At 46.0% G+C, this 15,830-nt stretch overlaps 1 long non-coding RNA gene across 2 annotated transcripts; it reads left to right on the top strand.

Moving 5' to 3' along the window:
- The first annotated feature begins 1,078 nt into the window (after positions 1-1,078).
- Positions 1,079-7,902, top strand: LOC110139758 (uncharacterized). 2 transcript variants are annotated; one of them, XR_002314574.2, is made up of 4 exons: positions 1,079-1,364; positions 1,675-1,879; positions 6,981-7,078; positions 7,573-7,902. It is a non-coding gene; the product is annotated as an uncharacterized lncRNA (long non-coding RNA). The 2 variants fall into 2 exon arrangements; XR_002314573.2 differs by lacking the exon at positions 7,573-7,902 and having other exon boundaries at positions 6,981-7,157.
- Positions 7,903-15,830: the final 7,928 nt, after the last annotated feature.

Consider the following 15,830-nt stretch of genomic DNA (forward strand, 5'->3'; position numbering starts at 1 on the left):
GAGCAGGAACAGACAGAACTCTTTGATCCCTACATCCCTGGGCTCCAGCGCAGGGCTTGTCACATACGAGACTATTAATAACTGTTTGTAGAATATGTGACTCAATGACCAAGTGCATGAGTGACTCCCCTGCAAACTTATGATCAGAAGATAGGATCAGAAAGAACTGACACTCCCTCCTCCTAGGAACCGACTGGATGGGGTTCAGAGTTGCCCTCAGAGGAAGAAGTCTTCCCAGGGCAGCTAATCAGGGACGTGGCTCAGAACAAACGCACTGGGGAGGAGTTCTGGGAGCAGATTGGGAGTGAGTGCAGAGCATGTGGGCTGCCCAGCCCAGGGACTCTCCATCCTGAGTAGATGTGGACACCGATCTGGACCACGTGATGGCATAAACCAGAGGATGAGGAGTCAAAGGCACTGGAGTCCTCCCTCTGTGCCCAAAACAGTGAGGCTTTATAGCCCTTTGAACCCAGAAAGGACCCACTGAGTGACCTGGCCCATCCACCCTCTGTGCCTAGCACTGGGCCTTGCACAGAAGTGACTCTAAGCAAGTTTTTACTAAAGCACCTTCTACTGAATACTCAATGGATATTGATTAACCCATTGATTGGCTGACCAATTGACTCTCTGGTCACCTTTCAGCAGTCCTTAATCTTCTCCCCAAACCCAACAGCTCGCTCAGTAGATCCCAGCCCTTCCCCATGCTTACAGACACAAAGTTTTCACAGACTCCAAGAGAGCCACCATCTGGTACCAGGTAGCCCACACATATGATGCTGTTGGCCCTACTGTCAATTCTTTGAAATAGGTAGTTCTACCTGGTGGCTCACCTAATCCCACTTACTATGACAAAAGTCTATTCTTTCTGATTCCAAATTTTGCAGAAGGATCAAGAATTGCTTTCTGTCCTACACATATCCCCCATATGTTGATCCACTGTGATAGTCAAGAGAATGGACTTTGGAGCTATTCTATTAATAGAATCCTGGCTCCACCCTCCCTTACAGAACAAGTTAACTTCATCTCATCTGTAGAATGGAGGTAACAATGATGTGATTCCGTAGGGTTGTCATGGGGATTAAATGAGACAATATCCATCGCTTAGAACAGCACTGGGCACATAGTAAATGCTGCTCCAGTGTTAGCTCTTCTTATTATTTTACAATAGACCCCTTCACCCTCTCTTTGGAGAAAAAGGAGAAACAGAATTGAAAGTAATGAGGAGATGGAGGGAGTTTCACAGAAGTAACTCCTCAGGACGCAGAGGGGAGATTGAATCATTTTCTCTTCACTATGTATCACTCAAAATATAAACTCAGAATCTAATGCCTGGAGAGAAGCCAGGATGCTGTTTGGATAAAGAGGTGAGAGGTTCTCAGAAGCTGACCCAGGCATCTTTGGCAGGCTGGGACAGGTGGCCTAATCAGGGACACCAGTAGAGCCGGGGATTTGGGGATGTGCCCTCCGGCTTTGGGGATCAGGCTGATATGAGGCTTGGAGAGCGGCTGCAGAGGAAGCAACCCTGCCCCAGGATTAGCAACCTGGGCATCCTCAGGCTTTGGGTGTTGGGAAAGACAAATAAGAAAAGTCCTCAGTTAGGGGAGGCTGGAAAATATCAGAAGAAGCACTGGTGCTGACACTGTTTCTCTTCTCCTTGCCTGGCTCTAAATGCAGGTTGGACACATGACCAAGAAAGAGGAGAACCTGAAGAAGGAACCAGCTTATTCATAAATTCCAAGGAAAACACCAAGTAGGGACCCCAGAGACTCAAAAATTTTCTTACTCGATGTGAAGGGCATCAGGAAAGAATCAAGTTTCTGCCATAAGGCCAGGTCCTTTTTTGCTGACTTTAATTCATTCTTCACAACAACTCTGAAATGTAAGTATTATTGTTCCCATTTTACAGATGAGAATAGGAGAGACTATAGATTTGCTGAAGCTCAAAAGATAGCTATATTGAGGATGCCGTGTTAGAGGCTAGGTCTACCTAGTTCCAAAGCCTGTGTTTTATTTACTACTCTGAAGGAAGAAGAGTACAAATTGGAAAGAAAAACAGGAGCAGAAAGAAAGAAAAACAGAAAGGAAGGAGATGAAGGCACTTCGTAGGGGTTGGGGAGGGGAAGAAGCAAGAGCTAGGAAGTTGTGTGCACATGACATTAAGTGAATAGTATGCAAATGAGATGCAAAACAACATGCAAATGAGTAAGTGGAGTTTTTTTTTTTTAGCCAACCACTCAACTCCATTTGGCACAATTGCAGCACAAGGCATACCTGCCCAAAGCTAGCACTATCTGTGCTTCGAGCAGAAATAGTGTCTGGGCTGCTGATGTCTCCTTCCTCCCTCCTCCTGCTCTGGTCCTTCACCCCCTCACCCCTGAGGCCAATCGCACCAGCATCCCTCCCTCCAGACACCCCAGAAGATAACTGGCCTCATCAACCTCCTAATGGAGTGACCTCTCACCCCTGATCTATCTCCACTTCTGTTTACCTTTGCTGGGAGGCTTTCTGGCCACCTGGGATCAACAGCTGCCATTTTCCTGACCCCGCTTGTCAAATGAATCTGCCAGCCCGGTGCCTTCCTTTACCAATGGCAGCAGAGATGAAACGTCCCCTTTTAAGGGACTGCTTCTGACCCTGACCACACTCAGCAGCTTCTTAAGCTTCGTGTGACAGCTGCTTCCCTGCGGCTAGTCTCTGGGGAATCTGGAAGAAAACTTACAAGGTGATCTTATGATGCCTTAGGTAGACAGTAGTTGGTAGCCCCTCCCTTTCTTAAAGGTGCTTGAAAAACAATCTAGGGCCAGTCCTGGCTATCCATGCCAATTTTAATCCTTTCCTTTCTATTTAGAAGTTCTTGCCAATGCCTACCTTATATCCTCACATTCATAGTGTTAGCCTATTCTCTGCTATTTTGTCCTCAGAGGAGATGGAGAATCTCTGCCCTTTCACCTTTTAATGTAAGAAAGGAACGGGGAATTGGGAAGAATACACTTAGCAATACAGAGTTGAGACACTTATTGACAAAATACTGGGCTTTTATTTTCTCCTGCCTACCCAGAAACCATAGCTTATGTCAAGGGCTCAATGCCAAGGGTCCCAGAGACCTCCTGGCTCTGAGCATGGGCAAGTCATGGAATCCAAGGAGGGCTGTGATCTCTTTGCACTATGTTCTTTATGTTTCCAAAAGGAGCTCAGGGTAATCATTTTGTTTTTAAAGTCAATGTCAGAAGAACCATTTGCAAGATAGACTGTCCATGAGGGAGGTCACTGGAAGATAACATCTTATTGGCCAAAATGTTCTTAGCAGTTGACCTGGTCCAGCTTAGAGGCCATTTTCTTTGAGAAACCTTCCTCCTTTCTCTAGGATTCAGATCCAGATTCAAGTAACAAATATTAGTTGTATTTTGTACCAACCACTGTGTTAGGTGCCTTCACATACATTATCTTTTTAAAAAAACCCTTCATTAAAAAACAAAACTCATCATCATAGGGGACTTCCCTGACAGTCCAGGGGTTAAGAATCTGCCTACCAATGCAGATGACACAGGTTCAATCCCTGGTCCAAGAAGATCCCACATACCGAGAAGCAAGTAAGCCCATGTGCCCTAGCTGCTGAAGCCCACTCACCTAGAGCTGGTGCTCTGCAACAAAAGAAACCACCATAGTGAGAAATCTGTGCACCACAACTAGAGAGTAGCCCCCGACTGCCACAACTAGAGGAAACCCACGTGCAGCAACAAAGACCCAGCACAGCCGTAAATAAACAAGTAAAACTGGGAAGCTATAATAATGTAGTATGGTTTAGACACAGGAATGACTGACAACCAGTGGACTAGAATGGCCAATTCAAATATAGATCCATATTTGTGAATAAATTTAATAAAAAAAGAAAGAAAAATCTCATCTTCACAAATGCCTTCAAGATAGGTAATCTTATCCAGACTTCACAGAAGAAGAAACCAAAGGTCATGGCTAATTTAATAATTCCTCAGTCTCTTTTGGGACCTTAATATAGGCAGTTCGACCAGATATCTACCTAAATGCTTTCTTAATGATGCTTTCTTCTCATCACCTTCTGTTCTATTTATGGAAATCAGATGGTAAGCTTAAACTATCTTGGTGACACAAGGTTGGAGATGGTTGCAAATCCCATTCCTCAAACTCTGCTCCATCCTCCAACATTCAAACCCACTCCTCCATCTCTAATGGAAGGAAAGCAGCTCCCCAGAGAAGGTGAGTGAGTGGTGGGGGAAAGACCCTCTGGCAGGGTCACCAGCAAAGTGCCAGTCCCTGTGACCCTGTGGCTTCGTTCTACAATGACTCATGATTCCAACTCCAGTCATCCTGTCCTTCTTTTGATCTTGTCATTCCTGGCATCCTTAGCAAAGAGGCTGGGGAAGCAGGCTGGAATATTAAGGGGACACACGTAGGCTGGTGACTGCATTAAATGCTGTAACTTTGGCATCAAAGTGGACTGCCGTTTTGATAAACAGAATTTCATTTTCTGAATCTTTCCGTCACTGGGCTTTTGTTGATCTAAGGTTGGGCTGAACTATGTATGAAGTGAGTGATACAGATACTGTTCTGTCCTCTGGGAGTTGAGGTCTGACCCACTCCTCAAGATGGAAAACTCCATCAGTTGACACAAACACCCTAAATGCCATGCAACTACAAAGCGTGAAAGAAATCTAAGATATTAAATTGGGGTAAAGCAAAAATTATGAGGCTTCCTCTAGGCCATTAGAAAATTTCCATTTTCCCCTGAAAATTGTCCTCTACTGATTCTTCTCCCCACTACGTGGGGTCTCAGGAGCTGGAACAGGTTGGGACACAGAGTAGGCGACGCATATATGTTATGAACGGCTAGATGAATGGATCGTGGGTGAATGGATACATACAGCTGAGTCAAGAGACAGTGTAGAAAAAGGCTTCTCTGATCCTCTAAAACACCATCCACATTTGGGCAAATGACCTTGTCTTATCCTCTAAGCCCATCCACGCTCTGCCTATCCCAGCCACCAGGGAACTTGGTTGTACCTTCCTCATATCTCTGCAGAGAGACACTTTAGACACCTCTTTCTGCCTGGGGAAGCTTGTCTCTAAGCCTGGGGACATCTGGGATTATGCCTGGCCCAAAGGTCTTTATAAGGAAACTGTAGACAATGGAGGCCCAGCTCTTCGGAAGCCAAAAAGCTTTGTTTAAGAGACAGCTAGTTAGAGAGTGGACAGTATTTTTAAACGCATGAGTGTGCTGAATAATTAAGCAAAAAGTTTTGTTTTCATGGAAAAATTTCCTCCAAATGCTGCATCAAGGAGGGTACTGAATTTGCCACGGGCAATTGTTGGCAAAGATAGTGAGGCTGTGTTTCTTCCAGTCCAGAGAAAGGGAATTCAGATCAGACCTCCAGGCTATGGCCCCCAGTTCAAAGAGAGCCCATTCTTTCTGATGCAGAACAGTCACTCTGGGAAAATCAGATAAGGTCTTCCAAAGATCATTAAGCCTTTCCCCTGTCTGGTTACCAAAATCATTCAAACTCTTCTCCTGTCTAGATTTTCACTGGGTCATAAAATTTTGAAGCAATCCATCCAATCCCTCATCTTACAGAGGAAAACATTGAGGGCCAGAGAGGTTAAGAGATTTGCCAAAAGGCCCACAGCAAGTGGATGGCAGAACTGATTTATCTTAAATGTCTGATTATTACCCTTTGCTATCTTCTCTGCCAACAGAAATGCAACCCATCATTTAATACCCTGCTCAAGTCTCCCCTTCTCCTCAAATACTTTTTGAACCCAGCACCCTACAAATATCTCTCCGCAATTCTCTGAATTCTTAAAACAGTTATCTCTTAAATTCTTAAAACAGAACATCTAGGGGCTTCCCTGGTAGTGAAGCTGGTAAAGAATCTGCCTGCGATGTAGGAACCCCAGTTCGAGTCCTGGGTTGGGAAGATCCTCTGAAGAAGGGATAGACTGCCCACTCCAGTGTACTTGGGCTTCTGTGGTGGCTCAGACGGCAAAAAGTCCACTTACAATTCGGGAGACCTGGGTTTGGTCCCTGGGTTGGGAAGATCCCTGGAGAAGGGAATGGCTACCCACTCCAGTATTCTTGCTTGGAGAATTCCATGGACAGAAGAGCCTGGCAAGCTACAGTCCATGGGGTCACAAAGAGTCAGACACGACTGACCAACTTTCACTTTATCATTAGTTCCCACTAGGCCATATGGTTAGTGAACAATCATCTGTCCATCTCTTCTTTCAAAATTTATTTCGGGTCTGGGTCTTCGTTGCTGTGTACAGGCTCTATCTAGTTGCAACAAACAGTGGCGGGGGGGGCAGTGGGCATGGCTCTTCTAGTTGTAGTTGTGGTGCACAGGCTTCTCATTGTGGTGGCTTCTCCTGTTGTGGAGCACAGGCTCTAGGTGTTTGGACTTCAGTAGTTGCAGCATGCCGGCTGGGGTACACAGGCTTAGTTGCTCCACGGTATGTGGAATCTCCTGGACCAGGGAGATTCCTGCATTAACAGGAGGATTCTTATCCACTGTGCCACCAGGGAGGTCCCTGAACACATCTTTCTGATGAACAGATTCCAAGGTCTTAAAAGGAAGGAACTCTCTCTTACAACTCTTTTGTATCTCCCTTCATGGTAGAGCGTGTAAGTGCTGCTTGATGGATATTTGTCGAAAATGTAGCTCAGTGGGCAGATGGATGGATGGACTAAGGATGAATAGAAGTATTTAAAAGATACTTAATGAATGAGAATAAATAAAATGATAAAATATAAAATTATTCCACATAGTCTAGTGTAAGCATTTGCTTAAAGATGCAACATCTCTTTATTGTAATATCATGTGTGTATAAATGTACAGTATACGTGTGTACATATGTATAGGTATACACACACACACACACACACACACACACACTCATAGTGACTAAGAATAACAGTCCTCAGCCCAGTTCACCTTACATTCATTTTCCAGGTAATGAAACTGAATCAGAGTGAAGGGAAGAAACCAGCCACCCTCACACGGCCAGAAACAGACACAGGAGGAACGAGAGGCCCAGCTGGAAATGCACGGTGCAGCGTCTACCATGATGCATTTTTGTTTCTTTAGAATGAAGGATGAATAATAACCTAGGACACCTTTCCGTGGGTGCTCTCGGACCCGGGGGTTGTGGGGGGCGGGGGTGGGGGCTGAGAGAAAATAAATCTGCTCTTCAGAAAAAGAAAAAAAAAAACCATATAGTTACTGTTTCTTCTTTATACCCCAAATTACAGGTATGGCTGGTGGGTCATTAATTATAAAACTGCCTTCATAAGCTCTAATGGAGGCATTTTTAAAACATTCTCTAAATACTTGTAGCAAATTTTAGCATTAAAAATGACTCGAGTGAAAATTATTTACCAGTATGGTAATTCTTTCCAAGATGACTCTAGACTTGAAGTCATTTTCCTTACCGGTACCACCCGATAGAATAATTGGCTGCAATTAGCGAATGACTTTGTCATTCCTCCCAGAATCTGGCTTCAGCATCCGTGAAACATGTGGATTCTTTTCTCTTTCCCAACAGGGACTCAGAGCTTCTGCAGATCTTGTCTTCCCCATGCAATGCATCACAACATCACAGAGATGGAGGGGGCTTGCCCTCACTCAGCTCAGAGTTCCTCAGAAGGTGGGACCAAAGGAAACTTAGGTGGTACACAGATGAGCCTTAAAGAAAATTAATAATTAAGTTTCTTGTAATCCACACTAGAAAAAAAAATGACTTACACACCAATTATTTTGCATAGTATGTTTAGAGCGAGGACAAAATTTTTAACTAAGCCAATTGAAAGAAACATATTTAAAGTTCTGACAAAACTCATAAAAATACTACTTGAATAAATTGAAGTTTGGAAAATAGTGATAGGCACATACCCTCATCTTTTGGGAGCAGAAACTGAAGCCCAGAAAGGCAGCTACAGGACCAGAATTCAGCTCTAGTAATTGCCAGACCAGACTTCCTCTCCTCTAGACCCTGAAACATCTCCCTTCACCCCGGAGCGGCTGTCAGTAACAATGTGAGATTGGCAGAGCTTCTTCAGTGTCTAGGAAGCCACATTTCAGGATTGTTCCTCCCTTTCTCAGTCTTCACCCACTCTTTTCCCCATCCCCCAAGGTTATGATCCCCCAGTGAATTAACATATGTTCAGATAGTTTCAAAATCCACTATCTTATGTGCACATATATATACACATCTTCTGTATCCATTCATCCATTCATGGACATTTAGGTCTTTTTTAAATAGTGCTGCTATGAACATTGGGGTGCATGTATCTTTTTAAACTCAAGTTTTCATCCTTTTCTGAATCTATGCCTAGGAATGGGACCCCTGAACCCTATCATAACTCTATTTTTAGTTTTTTAAGGAACCTCCATACTATTCTCCCTAGTGGCTATACTAAATGCCAATAGTTTCATGTGCTGCTTCCCAGGTGGCTCAGTAGTAAAGAATCCACCTGCAATGCAGGAGACCTGGGTTTGATCCTTGGGTTGGTAAGATCCCCTGGAGACGTGAATGGCTACCCACTCCAGTGTTCTTGCCTGGAGAATTCCATGGACAGAGGAGCCTGGCAGCTACAGTCCATGGGGTCGCAAAGAGTTGGACATGACTGAGCAACTAATACTTGCTGGTTACGTCAACTGAATGATGCTATCTCAACTGGCTAGGTTTGGGGTTTTGGTGACCCATTCTATGAAACAGTTGCTTGATTAACACTGCTTTTCAGATAATTTCCATCTAGGGGACCCTTCTTGCTGGCGTTATCCTTCTTGTCCCTTGGTTTGAACTGCACAGACTGTATTGATGACATTTTGTAAGGTTTACATGCATCTCAATGAATCCAAGTACAGAGGCAACCAGGTCACTGACCCTCCAGGCCAGGACCTTCCAGGGAGCCAGAAGAAAGACAGCGCTTGTTGGTTAGCCCAATCTACTGACTAGCAAAGGATGCCCCATTGAGAGTTGGGGCCTCAAGGACACCTGTCAGAGTTTGGTCATCTAGGGGAGTGTCAGTCTCATGATTGCTCCTTAACCATCTGGCCAGTGCTGGCCTCCTTAAACCTCTTTTTATCCCAAGTCTGGGTCTAACAGGGGAAGGTGTCCAATTCCTGGCATCCCCCAGCCAATCCCCATGCAGTTTCCAGAAGGTGAAGTAGAGCTGTCTGGGGGCTGCGGCTGTATCAGTGTGTCTCAGCTGCCAAGTGAAGGCAGGGATGAGACCTACCCCTCCCAGGCCTGTTTCCTTGACTTTAAAATGAAGGGATTTGGTTTAGAGAGCGTCTCGGGTGCCCATCCAGCAGTCCTTGACCTCTCCCTATCACCAGGCTTTCAAACATTTTTCTCTTGCGGTTTCCTTTCTGTGTCTCGTAATCGCATTCCCCATGAATGATAAAAGCGCTCCGGGTCCATCCATTAGATATCTTGACAAAGAGCTCTTCAGAGTTGCTTCTTGGCCTTGACAAAGACTTTAAAGCTGAAAGAGTGACAGCATTTTTTTTCCCTCTTGAAGGCCAGAGTGTTAGAGAACAGAGGGCATGAAGAAAGAAGATACCCTAGTTGGGAGGACAGGCTGGGGTCAGGCAGACCTGGGTTCTGAGCCCAGCTAGACCGCTGCTGGTCGAGTGCTGGGAGCAAGTTACTTAGTCTCTGTGGGCCTCAGTTTCCTCGGGAGTGAAATAAGGACAAAGTGGCCCGTAGTAACAGAATGGGTATGCCCGTAAATGAGATCACTTATATAGCTGATACATGGAAGGTGCTCGGCCAGGGCCAACTGTTGGGTTTGAACAACTCTACCGAGAACAGAACTGATCCCTGTAAAATCAGTCTGCTTTGGTTAAAGACATTCACCCAAACCCCAGACTTAAATCTGTATTGAGGTTTTTTTTTTTGTATTGAGTTTTATCCCAAAATAAAAGAGAGAAGGGGGAAAGACTGGATCAAATAGAGAACAAAAATAACAGTGTTGGGGCTTCCCTGGTGACCTAGTGGTAAAAACTCTCCACTCCTAGTTCAGGGGACAGGTTTGATCCCTGGTTGGGGAACTAAGATCCCACATGCCATGTGTCGTGGCCAAAAAACATATAAATTAAAGGATGTCTATCACTTTTATTCTCATAATGTAAAAATAAGGAATGTTTCTTTCTTTAACACTGACAAAAAAAATACAGTGTTGCTCCAACTCAAATGGCAGGGAACAGAGAGGGTCCCCGGAAGTCTGGGTCCAGGTTTCGGAGTTGCTACCTAAATCTGGAATCCGTATGCCCACCACTATCCCCCCCCAACCCCCATCCCTTTTCATCCCTTCTCCTTTCAATCAAACACTTCAAAGAGGAGCCCGGAGAAGAGAACTGTGAATTCTCTGCTCACTAGTTTTCATGAGAGGAAACCAAAGAATGTTTCTTTTTGAAACTGCATCTGCTCATCCAAACCAATTTTACTAGCTAGGGGACCTGAGCTCACAGGCAGGCTCAGGGGCTGATGAAATTCAGATGTGAGGATGCAGAGAGATTTCAACACTAACAGGGAAGTGGGGGAGTCCAGCGTGGCTGGGCAAGGGTCCGGGCGGTGGGGGAGGGGATTCAGAGATGGAGTGAGAGGTACCCAGGAAGAGACAGAGAAGAGAGGAAGGGGGCCAAGAAGGGCTGAAAAGGAAGAGAGAGATGAGACAAAGCCCAAGAAAGCATTTTATTTTTCTTCTTTAAAGAACAAAAAAACAAACACGCTGTTTCAACTGACGGGAAATGCTCCTCTGCCGAAGGCATTATTAGGACAAGAGATAAGGAAACCACAGAGATAGGAAATAATTATTTTGTATCTGTCTTTACAAATGAAAATGAAGGACATTAACTTAAATAGGATTTAGATTTTCAGGGACAGAAGGGAATGAATTAGGGAATATTCTGATAACACAGGAAATGTTTATTAACAGGTCAGGGGAGGGGGGCTCTTGAAACTGACAAGGATTCCTGGGCCAGATAAAAAACCAGCTAGACTAAAAAGGAGACCAAGAAGAGCAGAGCTGTGGGGTCAGAGGGCACCACTTGTGCGAGATAACTCAGATCTGGATGGAGGATGGATGGAAAAGGTGACTGACCCCTTCACCCTACTTGGCAGTTGGTAACCTAACATAACAGGTGTGGGTCAGGCAACTGGACCCTGAGCAAAGCAGATGTGGGCAGAGGTATCCAGGGCAGAGGCATCCCTCCTCCTCATTTCTGCACTCCCTATAGCTTGTGGATGGGTGGAGTTTGGAGAAAGTGTGTGGAAAGGAAGAAAGGGAGGGAACCATATCAGTGAGAAGGCCAAGCTCACAGTCTCAGAGAATCCCACACTCTTTAGAGACTCACTAACCAACAAAGTCCTTAACACACACCGCTTTGTCTTCTGGGTGTGTACCCCACCGGGCCAGACAGAACTATCTTCCCCATTTCCCCGCTCTGTCCAGGGAGACAGTGGAAGGGCAGCAGTTAGGAGCCCAGGCTCCGGCATCAGATTGCCTGGGTCTAAATTCTGGTTCTGTCCCTTTCTAGCTGTTGGCCTTGGATGAGTTATTCAACTCATCTGAACTTCAGCTTTCCTAGCTATAAAATGGAAATCTAATGGGCATACTTCTTTCATAATGTCATTGGTGGGATTAAATGAGACCATAAAAGAAAGTTCTTAGGACAGCAAATAGACTATACAATAAAACATAGTTATTATAACAATTTCTAAAGGCATCGTGGCTTACTTTCAAAGCCCAAGTTCTTCTTTACGTCTAAGGTTCATCCCTCTTGCTGCCATTTGAACCTCTCCTGATTGAAATAAACACCTGCTCATGCCCACCCACACAGCTTCCTGCCTCGGACCTCGAGCTCTGTCTGTCCCGAAAAGGGCTCTTCCTCACTCCTTCCTGTCCACCCACTCCAACATCACCTTCAAAACCTCAGCAAGGCTGCAGGTGGAAAAGTTTTTGACCACTGAAACCAAATGTCTAGTGGTTATGTTAAAGTCCTTACAGGAGAGAGAGCCTATGGATCAGGTTTAGGACGGAGGGAAGCACAGACCTGCCCGCTAACCTCCCCAAAAAATCCCTGCACCCCTGGAAGATGGTCACCTCTTCCGCCTCCACTTCTACACTGGACTGAGTGATGCGTGCCCAGGATGCTCCCCAGAGGCAGGACTCACAAAAGGACCCTCTGCAGGTGTCTGAGCTTAGCATCTCCTAGAGCAAATCTGGGGGCTGGTTCCTTAGACTCGCTGAAAGCTCTCTGCTGACAGAATCAGATAATCAGCTAATACCCGACCCCGCAGCGTCCTGAGCCTTGGGACGGATACATAACAATGTCATCAGGCCTGCCTTCTAAGAGCCTTAGCCAGCTTACTGCCTCTTTGAGTGAGTCTGCCCTGGGTAATTATTCCAAATTCTGCCCGTGAGGAGGGCTAAGTGTCATGTCACCGTAATCCTCTGGAAAGATCTGCCATTGGCACCATCAAAGGGGCTGCACACGGCCTCTTCTCTACATGCAGCTCTCCCGAATTTCTGTGGCGGTTCCTGGAGAAAGTAGCTCACCCCTGATTTTCTCCATAGATGTGTTTCAAAGAAAATGGGTGAAAGGTTGCTTCTGGGGTCCACAGAGGGCAGGGTCGGACCTCCAAAGTACCTCCCGTTCCAGAAGTCTCAAGCTGGAGTCAACCCTTCCCAGCCAGCCTTACAAATAAATAGTCTCTGGCCCACTCCTTCAGGTCCAGGGAAAACTGGTACAAACTGAGTCAGGACATCTGACTGCCTCCAGTCCAGGACATTCTTCTTTTTTTTTAATTTTTGGCTGCATCAGGTCTTAATTGCAGCACATGGCTTCTTCTTTGTGGGGCCCACAGGCTGCTCTCTAGTTGAGGCTTAGCTGCCCCTCAGCATGTAGGATCTTAATTCCCTGACGAGGGATCGAACCCATGTCCTCTGCATTGGAAGCTCAGAGTCTTGACCACTGGACCCCCAGGGATGTCCCCAGTCCAGGGCATTCGGAGGAAGGGAAAATTTGTGATATGGTGGCAAATCAATATTTGTGTTTATGTGCAAAACAGAGAGTAAACTGCTCTTCCTTCTACAGGGATTACCAAGATATTGATGATGAAGATAGTAATAATGACAATAGTCATACCCTGCTGCCGTGGTAAGAATGGGGTCTCGGGAGGCAGTTCTGAATGGAAATCCCAGCTGGACCCCTCCCAGATTGTGAACTTCCCTTCACTTCTCTGAGCCTCATCTGTAAACAAGGGGATAATACGGTACCAACCTCACAGGGAGTTTTTGAGGATTAAGTGAGCACGTGCACAGCACATAAGGGCCAGCACATCATGAATGCCCAATACGTTTCAGCCTTCCTTAATTGCTTTTATAGTCATTCAGTATACATTACAGTTTACTAAACACTTTTACATGTATTAACTAATGTAGTTCTCACCTCATTCCTGGAAAAAAGTCGTGATGGCTCTAAGTTTTAGGTATGGAACACTGAGGCTCAGAGAAATCTAATGACTTGCCCCAAAGGTCCATAATTCACATTTTAAAACAATCAAATAGATGCCAGAAGCTTGCGTAAGATTTTGAACATTTGGTTCAGGCATCGAGCGTTCAACACCAAACGAGCATCGTGACCCACTCCTTGAAGGTCTGGCCCTCTGGTGTGACAGAGATTTCCCGTTCACTGGGCCTGCAGCTGTACCAGTCAGACCAGAAGGCAGCTTTGTGAGGGCCATTTGCAGGCCTGGGGAGAGAGAAGTGTCACAGAGCAAAGTAGTTCAAAGCCACTAGGATCCTGGGCTCTGCTGTAGCTCAGTGGAGAGTGTGCCGAGGGGGTGACAATGTCACACATGAATAATGCATAGAAGGTGCTAAGCTTCAGTTTCAGAACGATCCAAATGTTCATTTCATCTTTGATTTTCCCTTCTGGCTGAGCCATTCCCTACAGCCACTGATCCCGGGGGCTTCGCTGGAGCCGTCCGGCTGCCCGCTAAATTGGCTGTTCTTGATGGTGAATAGAAAGGGGGGAGAGGGACTGCTGGGGACAGAGAGAAAAAGAAAGATAAGTCGAGGGGAGGGGATTAGGGAAGATGAAAGAGGGAGATGAGAGAAGGAAGATCTTTCACCGGACTCCTCTTACGCAGACCTCCACGGCCCCCGAGAACTTGGGGAGGTTTTGTTCCAGGAGAACCTTCCTGGTCTTCTCACTGTGCGGTTGGCACAGACTGAACTCTCATCTTCCCAAGAAGTGGGAGGGGTGGCGGGCCGGGCTCCTGCCAGAGACGGAGATCAGAAGAGGATGCCTGCCATGGTGTGCAGGGAAAGGAGAGGAGAAAGCAGACCCTTCTGGCAGGGCAGGACTGACCCAAAGCCCAGCCCAGCAGCTGTGTACAAATACAGGAGCAGCAGCGTGGGTCTGGGGATGGGATGCAGGTAGCGTCTGTTCTAGCTGCAAATCTGGAAACAAACAAGGGCTACAGCCCGACGTGTTGGGTCTAGTGAGAAGGCAGGCACTAAAGCAGCAAATGTCACCCTCACTAAGATTCCCACCAGGCCTGGGAATGCGATGAGGCCTCTGTGGGGTCAGAGGGTCAGAAGGTCAGAGCCCACAGCAGCATCAAGGGGACTGGGGATGGGCAGGAGGAGGGAGGGCACAGAAAGGCTAGTGAGTCAAGTCACCCCTTTGTGGGGAAGAGGAGGTCTTCTTTAAGGAGGTGCTATAAATTCAAACCCAAGGCAGTGGGGTTTAACAGTCACAACTGAAGATACTTCCTGTTGTCCCGTTCTTAAAAATCAGTAGGCAGCCTACTCCAGGGTAAACCGCCCATCGCTTTGTTTTCTTGGGGCAGCCAGATGAAGCCGCTGCAGCTGATTTCAATGAGATGTAATAATATTCTCTCAGTTCTGTGAGCTATAGACTGAGCCCACTGAGGGAAGCTTCTCAACCCCCCAAATGATCAGACTTGTCAAAATACGATCATTTTGTTCCTTATTATAAATGAAAAGAAGATATGATTTAAGTGTCATCCTCTGGGCGTGTAAGCCAGATTCCTATAAATCAATCATCCAAAATAAACTCTTTGGAGTGATTTCACTACAAATATGCTGGAAACAATTTCTTTAAACAAAGCATAAAAGTATTACTGTAGCTCTCCAACATCAAAATGGCTTTAGACATGCGTTATTGGGTTGCTGGTGTATTCTTTGCTTAATATATGTTATTTATGGTTTTGTGCCTGACAGGCAGAGTCAATGCTTGTCTGCAAGAAACCTCCTGCTTACTTTCACATCAGGTCCCCACAGTGAAACGGGGAGAGATGCCAGGAATGGGGAGAAGGACCCCTGGTCTAAGGACCAGGATGGGGTCCCTAACCTCTACAGCTGGGACACTCCATTTCCAACCCAGGTCCCAATGAGTGGAAGAATGGTAAGCCTTTAGTGGAAAGCTACATCCTGCTAGGATAGGATTCCCAGGTGTGTTACTTACTAGCTCTGAGATTTGGGCAAATCTTTCTTTCAGTTTTGAATCTTCAAAATGGGGACAATGAGGACAGTGTGTGTGCATGTGTGCTAAGTCCCTTCAGTTATGTCCAGCTCTTTGTGACGCTATGGACTGTAGGCCGCAAGGTTCCTGTGTCCATGGGATTCTCCAGGCAAGAATACTGGAGTGGGTTGCCATTTCCTTCTTCAGGGGATCTTCCCAACCCAAGAATTGAACCCACGTCTCCTGCATTGGCGGGCAGGTTATTTACTGCGAACGCCACCTGGGAAGCCCAATGAGGGC

This window comes from Odocoileus virginianus, chromosome 10 (genome assembly GCF_023699985.2).
Source record: "Odocoileus virginianus isolate 20LAN1187 ecotype Illinois chromosome 10, Ovbor_1.2, whole genome shotgun sequence".
Taxonomy (NCBI): Eukaryota; Metazoa; Chordata; class Mammalia; order Artiodactyla; family Cervidae; genus Odocoileus; species Odocoileus virginianus.